Raw genomic sequence first — 25,803 nt, 5'->3', positions numbered from 1 at the left:
ATCGGATTTTTTGACTCTAAGTCTGTGCTTCCCACTCCTCTCAGCAGTGTTAACCCATAACTTACTTACTGGGGGCCTTTGCTGATCTCATGCTTATGGAGCCTTCTATCCTCTAACATGAAATCTGGTTCATTCTTTCTGGCATCTTAATAATTTTCCTCTTCCAAACTCACACATTTCTACTAGGTAATCAAGGAAGAAGGTCCTCCCACTCCCCCAGATAGGACAAGGCCTAGTATTAAATCTAGAGTTTACTCTAACTTCAGATTCTTTGGAATCTGTTTCAAGGTGGATGGTTAGTGGAAATAGTATGAACTTTGGGACTAAATGGATCTAGTTTTGAATGTTGTTTCTTTCCTTCAGTAGTTATAGGACCATGGCCAACTCAATTATTTGTTTTATAGGATTAACTGTCACTAGAGATAAAATATAATAAGTGCTTGTGTATAATAAACATTTAATAAGTCATTGTTATGATCAGTAGTAGTCACTTTAATGTTTAAGAAAGCAAACTGTTACAGGTTCTAAAGAGATTTGATATTTTTTTATTTTGGGGGCTAATTTTTTTCGGGGGGGGATTTTTGTGAAAGTTCATTTTAGCCAAACTGAGGATGTATGCCAAGGAGTAAGATCTCAAATTCTCTGGAGAATAATAGTTTTGCAGCTTCTTTTATGCATTGAAATTAAGGTGGGGACATAAGGAAGATTACATTAGGATGGGAGAAAGCAAGGTGGGGATTGAATTTCAAAATAGTTAAGGTCATACGCTCTCTCGATTGTGTTTACAATGTATTTCAAAGTTGTGTTAACCTAGCCCTCAGTGGTGTACACGGCTCAGTTTGTTGGGTGTCTTACCACAAAGTGAAAGGTTGCTGGTTAGATTTCTGGTCAGGGTACATGTTTGGGTTGTGGGTTTGTTCCCTGGTCAAAACAATTGATCGATGTTTCTCTGTCGCATCAATGTTTCTCTCCCTCTCACCCTCCTTTCCCCTCTCTCTAAAAATAAATAAATAGCCCTGGCTAGTGTGGCTCAGTGGAGTGAGTTCCAGCCTGTGAACCAAGTGGCCACCACTTCGATTCCCGGTCAGGGCACATGCCTGGGTTGCAGGCCGGTTCCCTGGTAGGGGGCGCATGAGAGGCAACCACTCACGGATGTTTCTCTCCCTCTCTTTCTCTCTCCCCTTTGTCTAAAAATGAATAAGTAAAATTTTTAAAAAATTAATAAATAAAATTTTATTTTTTAAAAGGTGTGTTAACGTAGATACATAGAAACAATGGACAGGGGTTGCTTCAGACAAAGACAAACCTTTTTCCCTAAGGAAGTTGTGTGCCTGGGGCAGGACTACCCGCCATGACCTTCCCAGTGGGGAATTTATAATCAGATCACCCTGTGAGGTTAATTTTGACAGAACTTGGGACTAATCTTTGAGTATGTTGTCTATAGTTGTGTTTGGGAGGTGGGGGAGAAAAGGGCTCATGTTTTGGATTGAGATAGGCCTTGATTTGTTGAGCTGTGGCAATTCCCGTTGTGCAAACAGGCAGATTGTTTAATCACTTTGACCTTTAACCTCTCCATTTGAAAAGAGCAAATAGAATACTAGTACATATAGGCTCTTGAGGCTTAACTGAAACAGCATATGTAAAGCATGGCAGTGCTTTCAAAAGTATCTGTTCCCCATAAGACATTGTTTGAGTGCCCCAATAGTTGTACATCATGCGTCATTGTATTCCTCTTTGTGCTCCCAGCACGCAGTGCTGCGATCTCATAGTGGGAACTAAAAAAGAAAAGATTGTTGGGCTAACATGGGCCCTTGAGCAGTATAAACACTTTACAGCCAAAACAATTTTTATTTAAAAAGAGACTGATATTTATTTTCCATTCACCCTATTTCCATTTTTCACTGAAGAGCCTATGGAGGAACAGCTTAAGACCACTCCCAGGCAGCAGCCTGAGCAGTGGGGGCTGCAGGCCGGTCTTCGGTGCAGCTGAGCGCTCCGGGCTTCAGGAGGGAACTGCTGGACAGGCCCGAGGGCACTGCACCTTCAGAGCAGTCTGTGACCTCAGGCTGAGCAGCAGTGGATGAAGGAGCTGGAGCAGCCATCTGCCCTGAAATGCCTCCTCGGTCACAGCCCTGTCCGTGGTCTATCCTTCATTTCAGTCTCTTCAGGGTCCCTGTAGAAGTAGAGATCAGGCATGACCTCCCACGGGTGTTCATGGGAGATGGAACCACGCATGCGCAGAACTTCCCGGCCAGCACCCAGGACATCGGACCTGCTGAGTGAGCCCCTTTGTTGCTGCAGGGATGGCAATGTCCACACAGTGCAGCGGACGATCTATGATACACAGGGAGTGGTAGGCAGGCTAACATAACACGCGTCTGTGGGAGGCTGGTGGTCAGCCCTGGGACCAGTAACCCCCAGAAGCTGTGGCTCCCGGGAGGCTGCCTGGATCTTGTTAGTGAAGGTTCCCGAGGGGAAGCGCCAGCACTGGGAGTGGCTGCAGGGGCAGCAGCGAACTCCAGCGCAGCTTGCTGGCGGGTGTTCCTGGACCGTATAACACTGACAGCGGCGGGGTTTGCAGTGGTAACAATGGCTCAAGCCACCAGCCGGAGCTTCTCCGGGGTCCCCTGCAGGGTCATGCTGTGGACGCCATCACTTTTCCTGCTGTAGACGTGCTGTTGCACGTGGAAGTCAAGGCTGCTGCCTCCTAAGTGGGTTCCTGCTGCAAGGAATTTGAGGACATTCTCCTCCTTCATTTGCAGGACATCCACGGCTGCACTTTGTGAAAGTTTCCGTTTATGTTATTGAGGGCACCCAGAACAATGCCATCTGGACCCCTCTCTGGGTAGTGTGCAGTGACACGCCCAAAGCGTGATTGCTAGTATGCTCCTTCTTGTGTGGCTGAAAATCCTGAAAAATAAAACCTTAAGGGAAGTATATGCTGAATGAAACACCCAGGCTTAGGGACTAGTGTGCATAAGACCTCAGATTTCTTTCTGGCTCTCAGTATGAGAGTCATGATTGTTTCCCTTGCATCATCGTCCGCCTGTGGCTTTTCATCTTACATTCTGGCTTTGCTCCAGGCGATAACACTATGCCTTATGCCAGGGTCCTGGTGAAAGGTCACACCCGCTGTGGCCAGGCTGGGAGGGCCTCCCCAACAGTGTGGATCCCTCACTGTATTTTTAGTGCTCCACCTCTGTGGGGTAAAAGCAAGAGTGAAAAATTCTAAAGTGGCCTAAAATTTAGATTGGGCCTGATAATATAAATTTTTTTTTGCTCTGACTTGCTATAACCAGTAGTGGGTGAGTTTCTGTCATTTCCCACACCAAACTAAAAACAGGACATGTGATGAATAATTGTTAAGTAAAGTGATCTGGACTAATTCTTTCCAGCCTAGTGAGATTCATTCCAACATTTGACAGCTAGTTTTGTTTTGTTTTGTTTAAAGATAGCATGAGAAACCTCAGTGTCCTTTGGAGAATTTTGCAAATGGATGTTAGCCCAGCCTTTTTAAACTGGGGTTTTAATGTCACGTGTTTTGACACACTCCTTCCAGACTCTGCTTGTGCAAGGACAAAATTAGTTGAGGTTTTTTTCTGCTGCAAATGCTGATCTTTGGTGTTTTTTTGGTTTTTGTTGTTTCAACTTCATCTTTGTCCATGCTGTCCCTGAATTTCTTAAAGTTTCTCTTTCTCAGTCTATTGTTTTTTAATCTTCATAGATTATGTCTACTGAGGTTGATAGTCACCTTAATCCAGTTCAAAGTGCTACAGCAAACATTTACTAAACATCAGTTCTTTTTTTTTAAGATTTCATTTATTTATTTTATAGAGGGGAAAGGAGGGAGAAAGAGAAGGAGAGAAACATCAATGTGTGGTTGCTTCTCTCATGCCCCCCACTGGGGGCCTGGCCTGAAATCCAGGTATGTACCCCAACCAGAAATCGAACTGGTGACCCTTTGGTTCACAGGCCAGTGCTCGATCCACTGAGCCACACCAGCCAGGGCCTGAGCGTCAGTTCTATACAAAGCATGAAGGAGCTGTTTTCCAAGGCATTTACATAGACTCTTTAGAGCTGCAACATCTAATATCATAGCCATTATCCACATGTGGCTGTTTAAATTTAAATTACTTAAAATGAGGTGAAATAAAGATTTAACTTCCTCAATTGTACTAGTCATATTTCAAGTGCATTAGCACAGATCTAGAACATTCCTGATGCTGTGGAAAGTTTTGTTGGGCGTGCAGTTATAGGGCTTCAGTGACTCAGAACCACAACTCTCCAGGTGTCTTTCATCTCTAAAATAGTCAAAAACTCATCTCTTTCAATGATAATTTTTTTCTTTTATTTTCTTTTTTTCTTTTTGTAATTCAAATAACATTTACTGAATTTCCCTGTTAGGTATTATAGGAAATACAAGGGCAGATAAAGTGTGTTTCTTGTCCTTTGTCATCAGCAACTTGAAATATATTGAGGAAGACTGGCATATAACACACCTAATGGGATCGCAAGGCAGGCCATGCAAAGTGGTGTAACAGAGGCATCGTCAAGGTGCAACGGACTAGTTCAAGGAGTGATTTATTCCCGCTCTGCAGCAGGGCCTTCATTTGGCAGGTGGCATCTGGAAAGGAAAGGACAACAGGAAGACAGAGAGTCATGTGAGGTGCCCAGGGAGTAACAGGAGTAAAGACATGGAGCAGGGAAAGGGGCTCAGTCTGAAGCAGATAAATGGAGCGTAGAGATAAAGGCCGTAGACTCTCGGGACAAACTGCTAGGCTCCAAAACCTGGCTTTGCCTCCTGTTAGCACGTGAATCTCTCTCTCTAAGTCTTCGTTTCTTCATCTGTAAAATAGAGCTCATAATAGGGGCTATCTAACAGGGTATCCGTGAGGGTTAAATGAGATGTGTTTTGAGACTTAGCACAGTGCCTGGCTCATCGCAGGCCTGCTAGAGGAGGACCTGGTTGAAAGCGAGGTTGCAAATAACAGGGCCTCCAAATAGTGGCAGGCTTTAGTGGCTGAAATAAGGTTGAAAATAATTTCTCTTTCAGTTGAACATCTGGAGAGAGGCAACCCAGGACTGGTGTGGCGGCTCTGTCCCACAAAGTCCTCAGGGACCCAGTTCCTCCAACTTTCTGCTTCCCCATCCCTGGAGCGTGGCCCCTGTCGTGACAGTTCACGACAGAACTTCAGTTGTGACATTCATGTCCCAATCAGCAGGATGAGGAATGCGTCCTTTGTCTCTCAAGGTTCCCAGAAGTTGTCACCCGACATTTCCTCCTGACAATTTGTATCCCATTGAATTTAAATGTAACAATTTTTTATAAATTATTTATTTTTAGAGGAAGGGAAATGAAGAGAGAAAGAGAGAGAAAGAAACATCAATGTGTGAGAGGTGCATTGACTGGTTATCTCTTGCACGCCCCCCTCAGGGGACCTGGCCCACATCCTGGGCGTGTGCTCTAACTGGGGATCGAGCTGGCAACCTTTTGGTTTGCAGGCCAGTACTCAAGCCACTGAGCCACACAATCAGGGCTCATTGAATTTAGTTACATAGCTACACCTACCTATAGGAGAAACTGGGAAACAAACTTTTTTTGGGGGGTGGCCTCATTTCCAGCTGAGCAGTTTATTACCAATAGGAGAGGAGGAGACAGAAATGGGAGGGAACTGGCAGTCTCTGTTACAAAGAGAAACATGACTGAAGCCAAGCCTCAGAGATCTTTAATGCGGCCTGAGTACGCACTTCACAGCTTGGGCTTTGTGGAGCTATTCATGCTCTCAGTGTAGGGAGTTAATATCGTTAGAGGCTGTTCGTGGTCATGGACTTGGACATGGTTCCTCAAACCAGCAAGACTCACCCCAGCAATACCCAGATACTGTCAGGACAGTTACTTTCAATACAAAATAAGGTAACCTGAGGGGAGAAAATGTGGGGGGTTCCCCACCCCACCAGCATCTCTCCTCTATACTTTCTGCAGTGTGTCCTTAGCCCTCTCAAAGGTGCTGAGGGTGGAAATCAGTTCTTCCTGTGGGATGAGTAATGCTGAGTAGAGGGGATTTCGTATCTTTTTTAAAAAGATTTTATTTATTTATTTTTAGAGAGAGAGTAAGGGAAGGAGAAAGAAAGGGAGAGAAACATCAATGTGTGGTAGCCTCTTTCACAGCCCCAACTGAGGACCAAGCCCACAGCCCAGGAAGGTGCCCTGACTGGGAATTGAGCCAGTGACCTTTTAGTTTGCAGGCCAGCTCTCAGTCCACTGAGCCACACCAGCCAGGGTGGGAGTTGGTATCTTTTATCAAGGTAGTGGGCTTGCTCTCAGCACTCTGTGTCACCTCAGCAACCGCACTGCTGTTGCTATGCCCTCCTAGATTCTACTAGGAGCAGCTTGAGGACAGAGTTCAGGTCTTACTTGAGTCTATATCCTCAGCAGTTAACACAGTGCCTCATGCAAGGAGTACATAAGGTTCTTAACGTTCTGGGTACATGCTGAGCCTCTGTGACCGCTGCCTAGATTGCAGCGGTTTTAAAGCAGCTGTCCGAGAGCTGAAGTCCTCCTGCTGTTGACTATCGCTGAGTCTGTGGTGAAAGCATGTCAGGCAAAAGCGAGGAGACAGACTTGTGCCAGGTGAAGACATAGCTGTGTCCCTATGGAGTACAGTCCTGCTCAGAGTGCACTGGGCAGTGAAACAGTGAGATGGGGTCAGATAAGTCGTGTTCAGTCCTGAACTCTTTGCTTACTGTCGTTGTTACCTAGGCGCTGGTTTATAAGACAACAAAAAATAGAGTGAATTTATCTGTTTATAAAATATATCCTGAGGTAAGCCCTTCTGACAAGATTTTTTAATCAACAGATATGAATGGAGTATGTGTGAAACATTATGGTAGAAGTCATGAAGAATAAAAATAAATAAATGAAAGAACCAGGTGTTGCTTCAAGGAATTTACACAGCGTGCTAGTCTGTAGGAATCCAAATGTGGTTGACTAGGCACCTACCCAGGAGAGGCTTATAGTAGGAAATGAACAACAGACAAATGATTACATGTACTGTGATCTAGTGTTTGAACCTTTCTCAGGGTCAAGTGTACATATTTTGGCACAGAATTTGAAGAAATTGTGCATTTGAGATTTTGTAAAATCTTCAGGCACATTCTATTTAACTAGTATGTAAAATGTTTTCAGGGAGTTGGATCTATTTCAGGAGTGGCAGCGATATGACATGCAACCGGGAGAGAGAGAAGGGGAGGAATAAAAAGAGGGTGGATCATTTTGAGATGACATTAAATTATCTTTTGACACCAGCTATATCTTTTTTATAACAGAAAATGGAAACAACTCTGTCCTTGACCTTCAAAAAGAAATTGACTTACCTAGCTTAACTATTCAAACAAACAACTGTGTACTCTGTTCAATTCCTATGATGATTTTGATTTACTGTAAATGACTGAATTTAATGAACTAAATTATGCTATTTAAATGCATTTTGTGAATGGTATTGTAGTTTGTTGCAAAGCATTATGTCTATGCTAAATTGTGCTGTAAATGATATGGTATGGAACATATGTGCTGTATTCATAATTTAACTGTTGCTGTGGTGTGCCTTCTTGGATAGGACATACTGAAAAAGGAGCCTTTATTTACCTGGTGAAATGAAGGTGATATCTCAGCAAATCACTAGGTCTTACTGACCTTGGCAGAATTACAGTGCTAATATTTTCACATGGATGAACTGTTCTTGAACAATTTCTCTAATGTATATGGCAGAAATAGGCTTTCCATTAACACTGGGTATATACGGTATATCTTCTCTTTCCATTTTTTTCTCCTTCAACAAACATTTACTGCAGTCTTTGCAAGGATAATTCTGCCTCCATGAAGGTCCGTGTTTTCTCCTGGCCTCTCAAATAGTAGTGATAGTAGGGTGTGAGGCCTTGTCCTGCAGGGAATCTGGTGGTCTATGAAAGGATTTGCATTAAATAACATCACACTTTTCCTTTTGTGAATAATCTGAGAAATTAAAAAAGAAAGGAGTTACTACTGCAGCCAAACACCACCTTTATTACTGATACAGGCTTAGCTGGCTTAGTGTGGGAACCGAATGGGCATTCTAACAAAGAGTGACACAAGGTACACTTACTCACTAGGTCTTGGGTTTCCTTATATGGAAGGATTACGTAAGTAAGATTTTTCTTTAGAGAGATTTTATTTATTTTTTAGAGAGGGGAAAGGAGGAAGAAGGCGAGGGAGAGAAACGTCAGTGTGTGGTTGCCTCTTATGCACCCCCTACTGGGGACTTGGCCCGCAACCCAGGCATGTGCCCTGAGTAGGAATCTACTGAGACCCTTTGGTTCACAGTCTGGCATTCAATCCACTGAGCCACACCAGCAAGGCCTGTAGTTAAGATTTTTACCATGGAGGAGCAAAGAATTTGTGCTTTCTGTGGACAGGCTTATCTCAAGGAAAAGAAGAGGCGAGCCTGTTGGAGCATGGCCAGCTAGTCTTTACAAATGTTATTGTACCAGTTAGAGGCTAATGTGTAAGGCAGAAAGAGAGAGGCCTTAGCTCTCGTCATACAAAGAAACATTAAACATAAGAAAAACATCATTCCCCAATAACAGGTGGAAATTTTAAACAGAGGAATCGGTTCAAAAGTTTATCGCTAGGGAGAAAGCCATAGGATTCATTACACAGTTATGATGATGCTCCCATTTTTCCCCTCTGAGGGGTATCTTCAGGATAACAATACTTCTATTATTTGATGGCAAATGAAGAGACAGAGGCTTTTGGGGCAGCCACAAGTTCAGGAAAACTTGCTTGAAGTATGCGATCATTCTCAATACTTCAGTGCCGGACACTGTACGGTACTGATGCAGCAGAAGACTGAGAGGTAAGAGACTTTGGCTTTAGGAGAAGTTTCATGATCATTAGCTCTCTTTAAGTCAGCTTGGGCTGCCATAAAAAACAATACTATAGACTGGATGGCTTAAACAATGGACATTTATTTCCTCACAGTTCTGGGTGCTATGAGGTGGCAATTAGAGTGCCAGCGTGGTTGGGACCTGGTGAGGGCTTCATCCTGGTGTGCACACAGCCACCATTTGCTCTGCGCCCTCACAACTTCTTTGCATGCACTCAGGGAGATGGAGCGAACGTTCTTCTCACAAGGACACTAATCCTATCATATGTGGGCCCCACCCTTCTGACCTCATTTACCTTTAAGTCCCTCCTTATACGTACGTCCTTTCTCTAAATAGTCGCATTGCCTGTCAGGGGTTCAGCATAGGAAGTGTGGAGTGGGGAGGGAGGCACAGCTCAGTCCACAGCAAACTTATTGTGTGACAAGGCAAGTGATTTCCATCGGATTTTTCCTTTCTGTGGGTGGCAGTTCATGCCTGCTGTTACCTCAAGGTTACCAGTACGTCAAGCGATATGGAGGTTTATATGTTGAAATGTTTGAAGTGCCATGTATATGTCATTATTTTTATTAATTTCTGAATCTCATAGTTACTGAGGGCAGACTTTTCTTGTTATTCAGACTCTCTTTTCCTTACCCGAGTGTTTCTGGATGACAGATAGGAAAGCTGGGTAATGATTGTGGCCTCATCCCCTTAAGAAAACAGTATCCTTTGGAGGCAGAAAGTAGCAAGAAGTGGGCATTACACAACAAGAAATGTTGATTTTTCCACGATGATTTTAAACATTCAGAAACTCTTTGAAGAAAAATCAAGAGTTCAGTTTTACTCAGTTTTATTCTGTGTTTTTGAAGCAGAGTTTTTGGATCACATGCATGAAAGGTTAATAGAAGAAAGAAATTTATAAAGGCCCCTCTCTAATTGGAGTACAAAAGAATATTACAAGGTAGACACAGGACAAAGAACAAGAAGCAGTTTTCTCATTTTAAAAAGATTACTTCTGAATTTAACAACCTAGAGTTGGGTGTAGGCAAATGACCAGACGGTCCATTGTGATGCATTGCTGTAAGAATTAGTTTCAGTTATTTCTCTGTGCTGCATTTGGCATTGTTTGCAAAGTGATCATTTAACATGTTTCTTAGTAATATTCTCTTTCTATTATTTTAGAAGCAGCAGTAAATGATACAACTAATATTTTAAAATATTGTAATGGCAATATTTTAAAAAATTGAGCTTATCTATTTGCTCTTCCTTAGGATTATAGCACCTGGAGTTGCTTTGGGAACAGGGGCAATGGGATTCTTTTCAGGGATGTAACACCATTTGGTAGTAGTAATACAACCCACAAGCTGAATGTTTGAGCTGGTGTGTGACAACCATTGATAACTAAAGAAGCTTCCAGGACTCTCCTCTGTGATTGGTTGGCCACTATAAATGGGTACTGGTGGGGCAAACAGGCAGAAGTTAGTTATGAGTGTAGGATTTCCCACATCAAAAACGTGGAATTATAATGTCACAGCTTTCACATTTTTCAGAATGTTGGAAACATCTTTTGGCTGTTCTAGCAAGGTGTTAGGCTGACATACAGGTAAGAGTCAGAGACTTGGAGAATCAAACTCTATAAAGTGGAGTGAACTCTTGGGACAAGGTCATACTTGCTGATGAAAAATCAAAACCAAGAAATGTTAAATGATTGGTCTAAAGTCATCCAACAATTTAGTGATAGAACCATAACTACCCTAGCTCTGTTCTGGTTTAGTACTTCCTATATACAGTAAAGGGACAGGTGTTACAGTCATCCTATGGAGAAATTAAGACAAAGGAAGTTCCTTGGGTAACCACCAAAGCACTGAGGATCATAGACTCAGATCTTGTGAATGTTGAGAAAGGCTTGAGGATTAGGTCTCTCAATGCTGTCTAATCCAATCTCCTGTACACACTTGAATCCAATCTAAACCAGCCCTGCCCAGTGTTCAGTGGATGTTTGCACACTCAGAGTGATGGGACACTAGATCTTGTATCTTTGTTTAGCTCAGATGCTTGAAAAGTTTAGTCTTTTATATTGGGCCTAGCTCATCTTCCTGTAATTTCAACTCACAGGTTTTAGTTCTGCTTTCTAAAGGGGATTCAGAAATCACATATTCCACCATGGGGTTTTTCCCTTTACCCTCTTTCATGTGTAGTACCCTTGTCTTTCCTTAGTTTCAACGCTCCATGTGTTGATAGGGCATATTTAAATGTCCACTGCACCAATCTAATCCACTAATATGCTTACCACCAAGTAATTCAAGTTTATTTTGTAAAACGGCCCTGAAAAATCTCAAAAGGAGGTGAGGATAGGGAAATGAACATTCCTTATAATTCATTTAGGCAAATTTGGTTTCCTTGAGCTCTGTGCAAATGCTTGTTTTCATGTGGATTTTAGTATGACCAATGTAATCAATTCCGCCAAGTTGATTCAACCCATTTTCTAAAACTCATGGTCTGATTTGTTATCTGTATGTGCTTTTGTGATACTAACATTTTCCAGTGTCCGTGGAAATTATGCAAGGTATTTCCATTCTACCTGGTTTTACAAATATACTTTATTAACAATAAAGTATATTTATTTACTAAGTATACTAACTTTACTAAATTGTTAATAAGTTAATATTTATCTCCCTCCCTTCCTCTCTGTCTAAAAATAAATAAATAAAACCTTTAAAAAGAAAATTCTATTTTTGTTTTGAATTCATTCCAATACCAGAAAGTTTTTCTTTGTGATGTAACCCTAAAACCTCTAGCTTGTTTCTCATAGAAAAAAATGGTTATGGCTGGTGAGCACCTCTTTGTGAGCACATAGGATCTTTTCTCTCTGGTGTGTGAGGATGTGAACTTGCCACCAAATAACTGGTGATTGTGGGAGGCCCCTGTAGGTGGGAAGATTCTTACTGATCTGATCACATGCCCTATTTTACCCAAATGAATAAAAGTCAATTAAGGGATAGAGGTAGTGCTTGTCAGCACGTATTTGTCTGGTTCAGCCTCTGCCTCTGCACATGTTGGGGCCAAATTTGATATTTTATGGTAATGTTTTGGAGTATAAGGCTAGTAACCTTATAATGACATTAAGAATAAGAAGCAACTCTATAAAATCAATAAGTAAAGAATGGAATTTATGATAAAACTTCTGAAATACCTCATACTTAATGAAAAAATTGACTTTGCGTTAGGTTGAAAATTATTCTTAGAAAATGTTATGGGCCAGTATCATAGGATTCAAGTACAAGACTACCTTTGGATCAGGTCTGGACCAATATGCACTAGGTTTCGCTAGGGGCAATTAAAATATATCTAAAGCGCATTTAAAAATGAGCATAGTTTAGACTATTTAATTTATGATGTGCCTTGGTGTAGCTTCATGTTTCTTGGGTATATAATTTTCATCAAAGCTGTAAAAAATTCAGTCATTATATCTTCAGATGTTTTTCTCTCTCTCTTTTCTTTCTAGGGCTTCAGTTACTCACATATTAAGCTGCCTGAGGTTGCAGCTCACTGATGCTCTCTCTCCATCTTTGTAGTCTTCAGAGGCAGATGACTGCTAGTTCTCTCCACTGTAGTTTTCCACTGAGATGTGTTTTTCATCTTCGGGAGTTTGGTCGAGGTCGCTTTCGTGTCTTCCACGTCTCTCCTTACCGTGTTCCTGACTTTCTCTGTTGTCTGGACCATGTGCGGTGTATTCACAACAGCTGTTTTGCTGTTCTTTTCTCTTAGTGACTGATGTTTAATCTGGGGTTCTGTTGGCCTTGATTGATTTTTTTCTCCTCACGACGGGTCATGTTTTCCAGCTTCTTTCATGACTTAGTGAATATGGGTACTTGACATTGTGAATTTTATGTTGGTTACTGCTGGATTCTTTGTACTCTTGTAAATACTTTTCAGCTTTGTTCTGCGACATTCAAGTAAATTGGAAATAGATTGATTCTTTTCAGATTTGACTTTAAGTTTTTTTAGGTAGAACCGGAGCAACTTTTGGTCTCGGGCTATTTGCCCCCACCACTGAGACAATATCCTCTGAGTTTCCTACCTGTTTGCCTTATATGTTATGAGGTATTTTGGTGGGTGTTTTTTAAAAACTCTGGCAGCTGGGAGTGTGAACTATTCCCAGCCCTGTGTGAGCTCTGAAAATTATTCCACTTGCTTTATTTCCAGCGGTTCTTTTTCCCACCGTGGCTAGTTTTTCCCTGTGCATGTGTTGATCAACTAACTCTCAGGATAAGACTTGAGGGGCACCCTCTGCAGACCTTCAGAGTGCTCTTCTCTGTACTCTGGGACTCTGTCCTCCCTGTGAATTCCAGCCGCTTTGCCTGCCCCAAACGCTCAACCTTGTCTCTCAACTCGGGCAAACCACCTTATTTACTTTCCCTTCTCTTAGGAATCATTGTCCTGGCGCTGCCTGTTGTCCAATGTCTGAAAACTACCATTTTATATATTTCTCTGTTTTTTTTAGTTACTCCATCATGGCCAGAAGTGGCGCCCTAAAAGTCAGTATACTTTCGGATTCTTAAGTCAGAAGAATGGTTTCCCACTTTCTAGTAGTATACCCTAAAAATGTTTAATACACTGTACTTAAAGGCATTTATGTGAACAATAGAAATCTTTCTTTGGGGAAATTAAAACAACAAAACTTGATTGCATATCATTTCATATTTTGCAGATGTTAATATTTAATCATATGCAGAGCCATTTAGCTTAAGTGCATTAATGTAACTCATTTAAAAGAGGCCAGTAATTGTCCTATTAACTCCCAGTCTGGATGTTATCTGCTCTGCCCTGCTGGTAAGGCCAGAGGGGGACTCTTCTATTGGCACCCACAGAGAGTGCTCTGATCTGTTGAAAATCCTGTTAAAATCTAATTACTTAGGAGAATCAGCCAGGGAATATCTAATGAGCTCTAGGAAACCTGCTAGAAGAAATTCTGTGTTATTAACGAATGAAATGTCTTCTGTCTTTCAATTATCCTGGTAGCACATGAACATAATTGCTGCCTTATAAAATGTGACTCTTGTTTGCTGTGTTTTAATTGTGTCATGAATTTTTTGATAATTTGAAAATAACTTAATTCCCCATCGAGGAGAAATGACAGTGTAAAGCTTAAATACCTGTGTTTCCTTTCCTCACAGATATTTGATAACTTGTAATTAAATGCTTTAAAAAAAGTATGCACATTATTTTGTGAAACCACTCTACAGGTGTGAAAAACTTGATGGTGAAAAGACCTTGAATTTTTAGTCTAGACTGAAAGCATGATCGGCAAGAAACTCTGAAAGGGATTATTCTCTGAAATCATCTTTAAAATATTGTCAAAAGAGACTAATTTCTTAAAAATGAAAATTCTCTCCTCAGTTTACAATACACCAAACAGGAGCTCAGGGTTGCTGTGTGGAGGGGCACAGAACTCATGCCCTTCCTGTGAGCAGACACCCTACATATGGGGAAAAAAAGAAAAGAAAATTTCTTTGTCTTATTTGTTTTGTAAATAAGACTTAGTATAGTTTATCTCTTTAACGATTAGCAGTATCTTTTTTTCTCTATAGTCAAACTTGATTTGTATTTTAACTTTGTTGACTTTCTACTTCTCCATATTTAGGACTTAGTTTTCTTAAAACTGGATGGTTAGTTATGACTATGGGCTTTGGACTCAGATAATAACCTGAGGTATTTAAATTCCAGTTTTTCTATTTGCAACACATTTCTTATCTTCTGAGTCTCAGTTTCCAAGGGGCATACCAATTAATATGCACATAACTGCAGTGAAGGTTTTGTGAAGTAAACCACGTAAAGTGCTTAGTACAGTATCGGGTATGTTGTGACGCTCAAGGGGTGGTAGTTATTGTTTTTGAAGACTAATTAAAATTTGGAATATAAAAGAATTGTGATATCTAAGATTCATTAAAAGCTAATGTAGGGTGAATTTCTATTATCCTAATGTATTTCTATCACCATATTCATATTCAATTTCTTGAAAAAATTATAAAGGGTCTATTTTTAGTTGCATGTCAGTGAACTTTGTTCCAAAGTTTATCAAGTTTTTAGCCCATGTGTCATTTTATAACATGGATTGATTCTGGCAGATGACACCAGAAACAAAATGTGGTTTGGTGATACATTACTTAGAAAAATACCTGTCTTAGTGATAAATTATTATTGGAATATTATATAAGATTTTAATGATTGAGGAGAAGAAAGACTATTACATATTATTTCAACAATTAACAATGTAACTATTATTTAAAACTATTATCTGGCCTATAGAACTCTGGCAGTTGAAATACTTAAGTTGACAATGCTTTTATTTTTAATCATTGGATAACATGTTATAATTAGACTCTCTTTTTTGCCTAAAATATAGGTTAAAACATTTTTACTTAGACTATTTGGAAGTTGGTATATATATAAGCAGCCTTATAAAGTGGTATATGATAATTGGACAAAGATATAGAATTATTATAACAATGTTTTCACTTGGAATAGGCTTTTTAATACTTAAAATCCTTTCTCATATAACTCATTAATTCTTACAACAATTTTATGAAATAGTCATACAGTACCGTATTACAGGCAATATAAGGAAACTGAATTTTTGTATATTCATAGCTCTGATTATATTTCTAGCATAAAAGATACACATAAATTAATGTATAAATTAGGATGGTTCAATGAAAGAATATTTAAATACAGGATGGGGCAAAAGATTTACAGTTGTAAGTACACAAAACAAATAGTTTATTCTTGTATTATTATTTATTGATTATTGTATTATTTTCCATATGAACAACTGTAAACCTACTTTTGACTCACCCTGTATTTAAAATAATTTGCTAACATTTTATTAATTTAATATTTTATATGGATTTGATTTTTGAAAAACTCTGAGAGACAGTGGTGTTATTTGGTCGGGAAAGATGTTAGAATTGATGAGTTTATGATGATGTACTATTTGTTTAAAAGTTTATGTATAATAAATAAACACAGTGAACATAGTTTATCTGGCAGGAATTATTATGCTATAATCAAGGAGCAAACACCAGCTAATTTGTTCATTCAACAGATATTTATTTGAGGGCATATTTGCTGGAATGGGAATGTAATGTTGAACAAGACAGGCAGGGAAGAAGAATTAGCAGATTCATTATTAAAGCTAATATTTTGCCACAATGTCAGTTCATGAAACTGTTCACTAAGCTGAAAAGTTCCTGGCAGAAAGTGCTTCGGTTGTTGATATTAGCATGTGAAACCACTGGCCAAGCCTGGCTTTGCTGGGCCTTCTATACCACACAACTTGATTAAGTTAGCACACTTTCATCAGTTTCTGTTGATGACAGAAACAAACACTTGACCTTGAAAACAGAAGTAAAAAAAAAGATGTAGTCTTACATCTTTCCCTGTGCCTTTGCAATAAACTCTCTGCCTGTCACACTTCAAATATCCAGATCTCTGTGACACACGTGACCTTGCTCCCCCACCACCCCCTCCCCACATCATCCAATACACACACTTCTAGAACTTTGTGGGGTGTGTATTAATATGTCATAGGTGCTCAGTGAGTGCTAGTGATTAGTGGAATTGATAAACCTCTTATTGTATTAGGTCATAGTCTTAGTTCTGTTGTTGATTCCTCTGTGATAATCAGGCATAAAGCCAAGTCATAGGACCCCTTGATTTTCCTATATATAAATATGAACACTGTGTTTTCCAAAAACCTGATTAAAATATACTGAGGATTGTGAGATATTAGTTTGAATCATATGGGCTTGTGATATTTAATCATCTTTTGACTCACAAAAGTAAAAATTTTATTTGATTCAACCTAGTATTTTTCCTAAGTTGTTTTTAACTTGACCAAAAATGTAATATAATTGTCAAAATAATGACAACTCCAAATATGTTAATTACATCACTGCTTATAGTTTTCTTTCTACCTTTCTGCCTATTTCACCTTGATTGCTGATTTTGGCCTTGCTGTCTTTACTGAATGATATTTTATTACAAAAAATTTATTGCATAATATACCTGTCACTCCAAATACTAAATTATATATTTTTCAGTGTTAATGAGTCTCGAGTCCATAGGGCTAGGTCTAGCAAGCAGTATTATTTGACCTCTTTAAAAACATTTAGGTATCAGGAGATAGTGGGTAGTATTTAATTTCCAAATTTAGTTAGTTTTAAACATTATAATTTTTAACATAAAAAATTTTTTACTGTTTCTGACAAATTATAAGTTTTCATTAGTCTAATTTAAAAATTATTTTTGCGTTTACTCTGAAAGCTAAAATTTTAAGCTCTGTTCCATTAATTTCTGATTTATTCAGATAATACTATAAATAAAATTATAATCTTAACAAATTATAGTTATGAAAAAACAATTTTTCTCCAGAAATTGTAGTTTATCTCTGAAGAAACTGAATATTGCAAAGTTTACTTTTTTTCTGAAAAGGCCATAGGTGATCATTCTTTTTTTTTTTTAGATATAAAGCAACCCCCTGAATGAGCTACAGCTCCCCCAAAGGAAAGCCCAAGATGCTCTGTGTCACATCTTAAGGAAAGGCAACATAATTTTATTTGCCCAGCCCAGGGCCTCTGGCAAGATGGCTGGAGAACAGAGGTGTAACCCAGCCCTTTATTCGAACACCATGATGTTCTCATAGTTAGGCCAAGAGTTCTGAGCAAGTAACTCAAGTGAATGGTCCCCAAATTCAGGGCTTGTGAAAAGGCTTTCACTAACTGGCAGCAAAATGAGAAAAATAAGGATAACATTGATTTTTCATGAAGCTAAATTTATTGAATTGAAAGAACAGTTTACATTCATAAAGGAAACTTTTTTGTTGGAGTCATGTTATATTAGCCATATTAGAGTGCCTTTTTTTACTTGGTAATACGCATTTGAGTTTTCATCATATAACATAACTTATCTTTTATAACATTATAGTCAATGATTTTTTCATTTTTCCTATTTATTCCAATAGTAATCCTATGTGACTCCCTGAAATATTTTTGAAATGTTTTTAAACTCTAAAAATCTTAAAAGTACCTATTTTATATATATGTTTTCTCACCAGTTAAATGGAAGTAAGGATTCTTATTTCATTGGGTTAGTGTTAAGATTAAACGAGATACAGAGGTGGAGGTACTTCGGATAGTACCTGACACTGGATGCTTCCAGCTTTAGTCCAATCTAAAGCTCTGGTGGAAGCCCCCAGGTTTCATCCAGTTTTCCTTTGAGGAAAGTGAAAATGGTAAGTTCAGACTGGGACATTACTTGGCACAGAGTCGATGCCAAAAATTATTTTTTGAGCCTGTGGGACACTAATTAGAAGAGTATTGTAGGCAGGTGGGTATGAGGGCCAGGATTCTAGAAAGGGCCATGGACAGGAAAGCATCAGTGCCTGGGTGTAACTGAAGTCGGGGAAGTGTGGAGACGAGAGGACCTGGGATGCACATCAGGCCTTCAAATCCCATGAGGTCGTGTTGCCTTCCCAACGTCCATGTACAAGAAGCCCAAAGGTCAGGGCATCGTACACCATCCTTAGAGCAGTTGTTTCTACCGTGCTCCTCTTAATCTGGGGGCTTTCTATCCTAGATGAAAATATGAAAATCTTCGGACTCTTCCTGTTCAATCCTTAATTCCAGAGCTAGAACCTCATTTCCCATGAGGTCTCAGCCACTCTGGTGCTGTTGGCACTAAAGATAGTCCTTTAGGGTGAAAAATTATGTCAAAACTAAGAAATTATTTACAGGTTCTTGAATCAAGTGGGGTTATTCCCTGATAACAAGTATACTCTTCTCTGAAGAATGGCTCATTAGAGAAGCATGCCTTCTTGAGCACGCAGCTTGAGGAGATGCATGTGCAAAGGTAAGAGAGGAAGGAGACACTAGCCTGGCCACCCAGAACTAATGAAGCCAGCTTGGCAATCAATGGTGTGACAGATGTTGTGGCCGCATCCCTCTCGCACCCAGCGGAGATGCATGGTTTTCTTGCTCCTGTGTAAAAGGGCAGCCAGAGAGACCTTTTGTGCAGCCCAGCCTTTGTTACCAGCTGTTTGGCTGTTGGTGGGACTTGTCTCTATTTAGAGTACTTTCCCCATTTTATCCCATGGGACACATTTACTGTACAAACCCCATCCTCATGTACTGGGTCAATCTATTTACTTGAATAGTTCTAAAGTTTTCTTGGCTTAATTTGAATTTTTGGACTTGTTATTGGGAATGGGGGTCTGGCGAGCTGTGGATTTGGCAAAGGCCATATACTGTATCTATACAGTCCCTGTTATAGTGGAGGTCAGGGAGATGGTGTGATAGATCGGTAAATTGCAGCATTTATGGTAAATGCAACTTCTTTACACCCCTAAAAGTCAATCTGTCTGCACGTCCATTGTGTCTTCCATTTTAAACGTCCTTCAGTCTAAGGCTGATCCCTCTATTTGTGCTCTGGGTCCCATTTCCTCCTCCTGTCTTTGGCTTATTGCTTTATCATCCATGCCCTCTTTTTCCTGTACTTTCATTCTTTCCCTCTCTTAAAAATCTGAGTGCTAACTTTGGTTTTTGCCACCTGCTTACTGTGTGAACTTGTGGGTTTGTACTTTCACCTCTCTGGACCATAATCTTCTCACCTGTAGAATGAAAGAGTTGGCTAGACGCTCTCTAAAGTTCCTTTTTATCTCTATTTCATGAGGCTGGGTTTTATGAGTATGTTTGTATTCTCACATATTGAGCTACTTGTCTTAGTGATAAATTATTATTTAAATATATATTAATGATGGAGTGCAAAAAGACTATTGAATAATATTTCAACAACTAACGATGTAACTATTACTCAAAATTATTATATGAATTGAAGGAAAATTTTTCTGGCCTATGGGATTCAAGATACATTTGAATTGACAACACCTGTCAGGTGGATAATATTTTGATATTGTTCTAGTTCTTTCTAGGAAGCAAAATGATTTTGTAACTCACTTTACACTGGATATTATTAATTTGTAAAAATTTTTACATATTTCCATTTGTGTTAGTCAGATCTCTTTTTATTGCAAGAAATTGACACCCAATTTAAACCAACTTGAGGAGCACGGTTTCCAGGGAGTAGCTAGCTTCAAGCCATATGTGGCTCTATGGACTCCAACAAGGTCGTTAGGGCTCAGTATTCTCTGTTAATCAGAGTAGGCTAATGCTTTGATAAACCCCAAATCTCAAATCTCTGTAGCTCAACACAGTAGAAATTTATTTCTGTACATATGATAGTTTAATGAGAACTTTCAGTGGGTGGCCTTTAATATGGAGATACAGGGCTTTAAGCCTGTTTCACTTCTAGCTGGCTACTGCTAGGGCCTCGGACTCCTATGCTGGACTCTACATCTAGCCAATGGATAGGAGTGGGAGTGGGGGAGAGCCTGGAAGATCACAGCCACTGGCCAGAGTTCAGCTGCAATGTCTGCAAGGAAGACAGTAATGCAGTCTCTCTGTGTTACCAGAAGGAAGACCAGATTTTAGCAAGCACGTGTCCATCTCCATCACACTCCCTTTGTATCTGTTGGCTCCGTTGACTCTCCTATGGCCTTCTTCACCAAGTTCTCTCCATGTGGGAGCAAAAATGGCTACAGGCAACCACAGATTCAAATCCTCCTAACTTAACCTCACTGGAAGAGACCATCTTCTTTTAGCTGCAGCAGAAAAGCCTCATCTGTGGCCAGCTGAGGCTAGTGGAATGGGTCACACTAGTTAGCAAGGCCTGGGTCATTTGTTCCTCCAGCATCATCCCTACCCAAACTGCATGAGTAGGTTACCCCAGCAAAGAAGGGTTCTGTAACCAAAAAAGACAAGGTTGCTGCATTGACGAAAACCAAGAGATGTATACTAGCTCTGTCTCAGGAACCATGCTTATTTTAATTTTGTTTAAAATATTTTTCAGTGCTCATGCCTTAATAATTGATAAAATGCTTCTTCTTCTTTCGTCTTCCTGCTGATTTCTTCTCTTGTCATTTTCACTGAAATGCTAATGTATTGATTTTTACCAAATGAGTACAGGAGGGGACAATATATTTGAATAGATGTGTGCCAGTGTTATTATGAAAAATGTTCCCAGGGGTACTGTTGCCAAGACAGGCCTGTTTAGAATATTGCTAATGTAAGGGGAAGAGGGCAATGATTACTCCATAGGAATTAATCCCAAGGAAGTTTTAGGTCCCTGATTGAGGAAGATGCTTTAGGCCGAGTTGCTGTTCTGAAACCTTCAAACAGACCACACAGGTGACTCCATGTAGATGAAAGGCCAGTGAGTGAGCTTTCAGTACCTGTGAACCAGCTGCACTGGGCGACCCCATTGCCTAGATAGAAGCAGTTGACCTGGGGAGACTGATAGACCCATGAGCAGGGGTTTGGGTTTGTGATTCCCACAGAGAGATGAGAGATGTGGCTAAGAAGCCTCCACAAGGTAAGGAAGCTAGAATTGATGTCCCTGTGCAAAGCCTAGAACTCAGAAGTTCTTGTATTCACAAGCTACAAAACACTGCCTCTCTGGCTCAGATGTGTGGTAGAGAAGCTTGCCGTCTGTCAAGGAAATTAAAGCCCCAAGCCTGTGCTGTGTGTAAGTGTGCTGCCCAAATTTATTCAACCTGTGCGATATAGGAGTCATAATCTCTGAACTAGCACAGGACCACCGACACCGTTGGGAAAAACGTGTTTGTGGAAATGAACCTGAAAATACTGTGTATCTTTTATACTTTCACAACCCAGGGCACCCATGACTGTGACAGAATGAAGGAACTCCTTTGAAAGTGGAACAGAAAAATATTACAAACCATATAAGGGAAAGCGCCTCCATGAGGGAGAATCAGCTGCTGCAACCAATGGAATCATCACTAAGACCCAGAAATAATGGACTAATTTGAAAACTGTTGTAAAATAATTATGTTCTAATGATATACACAATAAAAGGAAGAGCAGAAGCCATACTGAAGTAAGAGCATTATATAGAAAATGTACAAAAGATGTATAGAAAGGTAACAAAATATGTACAAGATGTATATGAGGAAAACTACAAAACTCTGATGAAAGTTAAACTAATAAATGAATTCAGCAATATCGTAGGATACAAAATGAGAACATGAAAGTTAGCTATATTTCTATATACTAACAATGAACAACTGAAGAGGAAATGAAGAAAACTGTTATATTTATGATAGCATCAAAAAGAATAAAATACTTAGGAATAAACCTAACCAAGGAGTTGAAAGACTTGTACACTGCAAACTGCAAAACATTGCTGTTAAAAAAGCTAAAGACAAACATTTAAAAAAAATCTCATGTTCATGGTTTTGGAGATTTAATATTGTTAAGATTTTTATACCAGCCACAGCAATCTACAGATTCAATGTGATCCCTATTAAAATCCCAATGGTATCTTTTTTTGTTGACATAGAAAAACTCATCCTAAAACTCAAGTGGAATCTCAGGGGACCCTGAATGGCAAAAATAATTTTTTAAAAGAACAAATTTGGAGGATTCACCTTTCCTGATTCCAAAACATATTATAAAGCCACAGTAATCAAAATAGTGCAGTATTGGCATAAAGACAGACACATAGGCCAATAGATCAAATTAAAAAGCTCAGAAATAAACCCTCAAGTATATGGTCAATTGATCCTCAGCAGGATACCAAGGAATATTAAATGTATATTGTTAAGTGAAATAAACCAATATGAAAAATCAAACTTACTATGTGACTCCAATTATATGACATTCTGACAAAAAACAGGACTTTGTAGGCAGTGAAAGAGTCAGAGGTTGACAGAGGTAAGGAAGTTGGGAGGGGTGAATAGTTGGAGCAAAGATGATTTTTAAAGCAGTGAAACTACTCTGCATGATACTATAATGGTGAGTATATGTCATTGCACATTTGTCTAAACACAGAGCATACAGCAGTGAGAGGGAACCCTGATGTAAACTATGGATGCTGGGTGATAATGATGAGTCAGTGCACATTCATTGATAGTAACAAATGCATCCCTGTCATGCTGTGGTGTTGATAGTGGGAGGCTGTGAATGTGGAAGGGCAAGGGTATATGGGAATTCTCTCTACTTTCAATTTTGCTGTGAACCTGAAATTGCTCTAAAAATAGTCTATTTTTTAAAAGTGAGTATTTCAAAAAAGAATATTCTAGAATTTATAGAAGTGAAAAGCTGCATGGATAGTGTGGTCATCATCACCGTATTCTCCCATATCCTTTTCTGGGCACAGGGAAAACCATACTTCTCAGCCCCCTTGCGACTGGGCAGCACTGTGTAGCTAGTTCTGGCCAGCTGACTCAGACAAAGTCATGTTTAGACCTGAAGTCTTCAGTTGCAGATGGAAGAAATGCCAGTGCTTGTTTCCTGTGTGTTGACCAAGGAAGCCACTTTTCTGTGGTAATGAACCTTCTGTCAGGTCAGGGGATGCATCATGCCTTTCCTGTTCCCCCTTTCCTTGTTCCTGTTTTCCTGTGACCTTTCAGCTTGAGACAGCCATGAGACTTGTTTTGACCAATGAGATGTAAGGCAATGCCCGATGCAGAGGTTTTTGGGAAAGTTCTTAGATAACATAAGAGCTTGATGAGAATAAAGTTTTTTATTCCTTTCTTTTGTGCTTGTAACAATGATGTCAGGGCGTTAGGTTTGGAACTGTGACATCTCCGTCTGTCATGCTGTGACCAAGCATGAGGACCATTGAGAGAGGAACAGAAGGGCAGAGCCTGTGTCTGAAGTGACACCATCAAACCATGGCTCTAGGCTTTCAACTCTGGATCGCCTAACTTTCGGACTTCCAGTTTTATGAGACAGCTAAAGGTCTTTGTTGCTTATGTCACTCATAATGGGGTGTTCTGATACATTTCACATTATTGTCAAGCACACGTGTAACACTTAAAAATACCAATCCATGCTGGGCAAACAGGAAGTTTAACATAGTCTGAAGAACCAAAACCATATACTCTAGTGATGTCATGTGATACAGTACAATGTAACATAACAAATATACTTGCATTATATTGTAAAATGAATATCATGAGATAGTATACAAATTCTTATACTTGGGAAACTAAAAAACATACCTTTAAATAGAGGGTTGGGCAAAAAGTAGGTTTATAGGTTGTTTGTATGGAAAATAATACAATAATTATTATTGTATAATTATTATACAATATTATTGTATAATAATTATACACAATAATTATACAATAATTATTATTAATAAATAATAATACAAGAATAGACACTATGTTTTTTGTGCCCAAAACTTTAAACTTACTTTTACCTCACCCTGTACATAGATCTATGAAGAAATTATGATAGAAATTATGGAATATTTTGATGACAGTGAGAGCACTACATGTCAAAACATACAGCAGTACAAACATACTTAGAGGAAAATTCATAGCTGAAATGCATATATTAGCAAACAAAAACATTAAAGATGAATGACTCAGAGACAATAGGATAGTGCTTCCCAGGCACCAGGGGCAGCAGAGAACAGAGTTAGTGTTTCATGGGTGGAGGGTTTTTGTTTGCAGAGATGCAATGGTTCTGGAGATGGATGGTGATGACGGTTCCACAGCAACGTGAATGTGCTCTGTGCCACTGAACTGTACACTTGAAAGTAGTTAAAATGACCAATTTTGTGCTATGCACATCTATTTTACCACAATAAAACATTTTCTAAAAAATGTGGTGAAGATTTAGTTCAAGAAGTTAGAATCAGAATAGAGTTCCCCTAAAGAAGAAGGAAACAATGATAAAAAAAAGATCTTATTTAAATAATAAGAATACAGCAAATTCACCAAGGAAAAGATGGCCCTTTGACAGGAACAATAAGAGGCGTATTAAGAGAAAAAAGGTGGCGGGAATGGCTTACTGAGTCACTCTCTGCGGAGATGTCTTGTGAGATGAGGACTGTCAGGTGTCCTTTCGAATGAACAAGAAGGACGAATGGCAAGGGCAGTCCCAGCAGAATGGTAAGGTCAGACACTTCATTGACTTGTTTTTGAAATGAATAAGCCAGGAAGAATTAGAAACATTGGGCACAGATAATTCCTTCATGAAACTTGATTGTGAAGGAAAGGAGAGTAAGAGTACAAGGGAGAAAGCATACCACTTGGAGGGGGAAATAAATAAAAACACTGCGGAAGGAAGGAAGGAAGGAAGGAAGGAAGGAAGGAAGGAAGGAAGGAAGGAAGGAAGGGAGGAAGGAAGGAGAAAAGAAAGAAAGAAGTTGGTGTAGAATAATGTTTGAGGGTGCCCGCCTTGCACATAGTCCCTGCTTATGTGCGAGATTTGGCAGCCTGGTATTTTGATCATGTCACCCTACCTTTTCTGGTCACAGATGATTAGTGGAGGTGGGCGGTCACTTAGATTTTCTCTGTCAAGAATTTGTCCTAGGACACAGAGATTGTACTGCTGGTAGGTGTTGGACCTTTCAGGTATGAACTTGAGGCTGGCAGCCATGTAAGGTGTTGTGCACCCAGTGGAAGAAGATGGGGTGTTGAGAAAAGACAGGGTTGGGGGTGGATGGGAGGGAAGAGGAGAAGAAGGGAAAAAGGCAGGGAAGGCAAAGGAAGAGACAGAGTAACACAGAAGGAAGTGGAAGTGAGAAAGACTGTACAAGCTCTAAAAGAGATGAAATTTTGATATTTTTTTAAAGCTTTCTTTCTAGCTCTTGTTTATATAAAGCATGGCTTTATAAATATCTGGGTCAGAAAAATTGTCCTTTTCAACCTTTACAAGTGAACTCAATTTAGTAAATATCTATTCTTGAAACAAAAGAGCTTGACAAATATAGTTATACTGTCTTAAGTGGCAAGAATAGCTTAATAAAACT

The 25,803-nt window shown here is 39.5% G+C and overlaps 1 non-coding gene and 1 pseudogene across 1 annotated transcript; one reads left to right on the top strand and one right to left on the bottom strand.

Annotated features, from left to right (window-relative positions):
• Positions 1-1,925: 1,925 nt before the first annotated feature.
• Positions 1,926-25,430, bottom strand: LOC119042510 (40S ribosomal protein SA-like; annotated as a pseudogene).
• On the top strand, positions 14,253-14,388 carry LOC128625885 (small nucleolar RNA SNORA11). The gene has a single exon (XR_008389748.1). It is a non-coding gene; the product is annotated as a small nucleolar RNA SNORA11 (small nucleolar RNA).
• Positions 25,431-25,803: the final 373 nt, after the last annotated feature.

This window comes from Artibeus jamaicensis, unplaced genomic scaffold (assembly GCF_021234435.1).
Source record: "Artibeus jamaicensis isolate MK-2021 breed Jamaican fruit bat unplaced genomic scaffold, CSHL_Jam_final scaffold_1019, whole genome shotgun sequence".
Taxonomy (NCBI): domain Eukaryota; kingdom Metazoa; phylum Chordata; class Mammalia; order Chiroptera; family Phyllostomidae; genus Artibeus; species Artibeus jamaicensis.
This window is presented reverse-complemented; position numbering and strand designations above follow the sequence as displayed.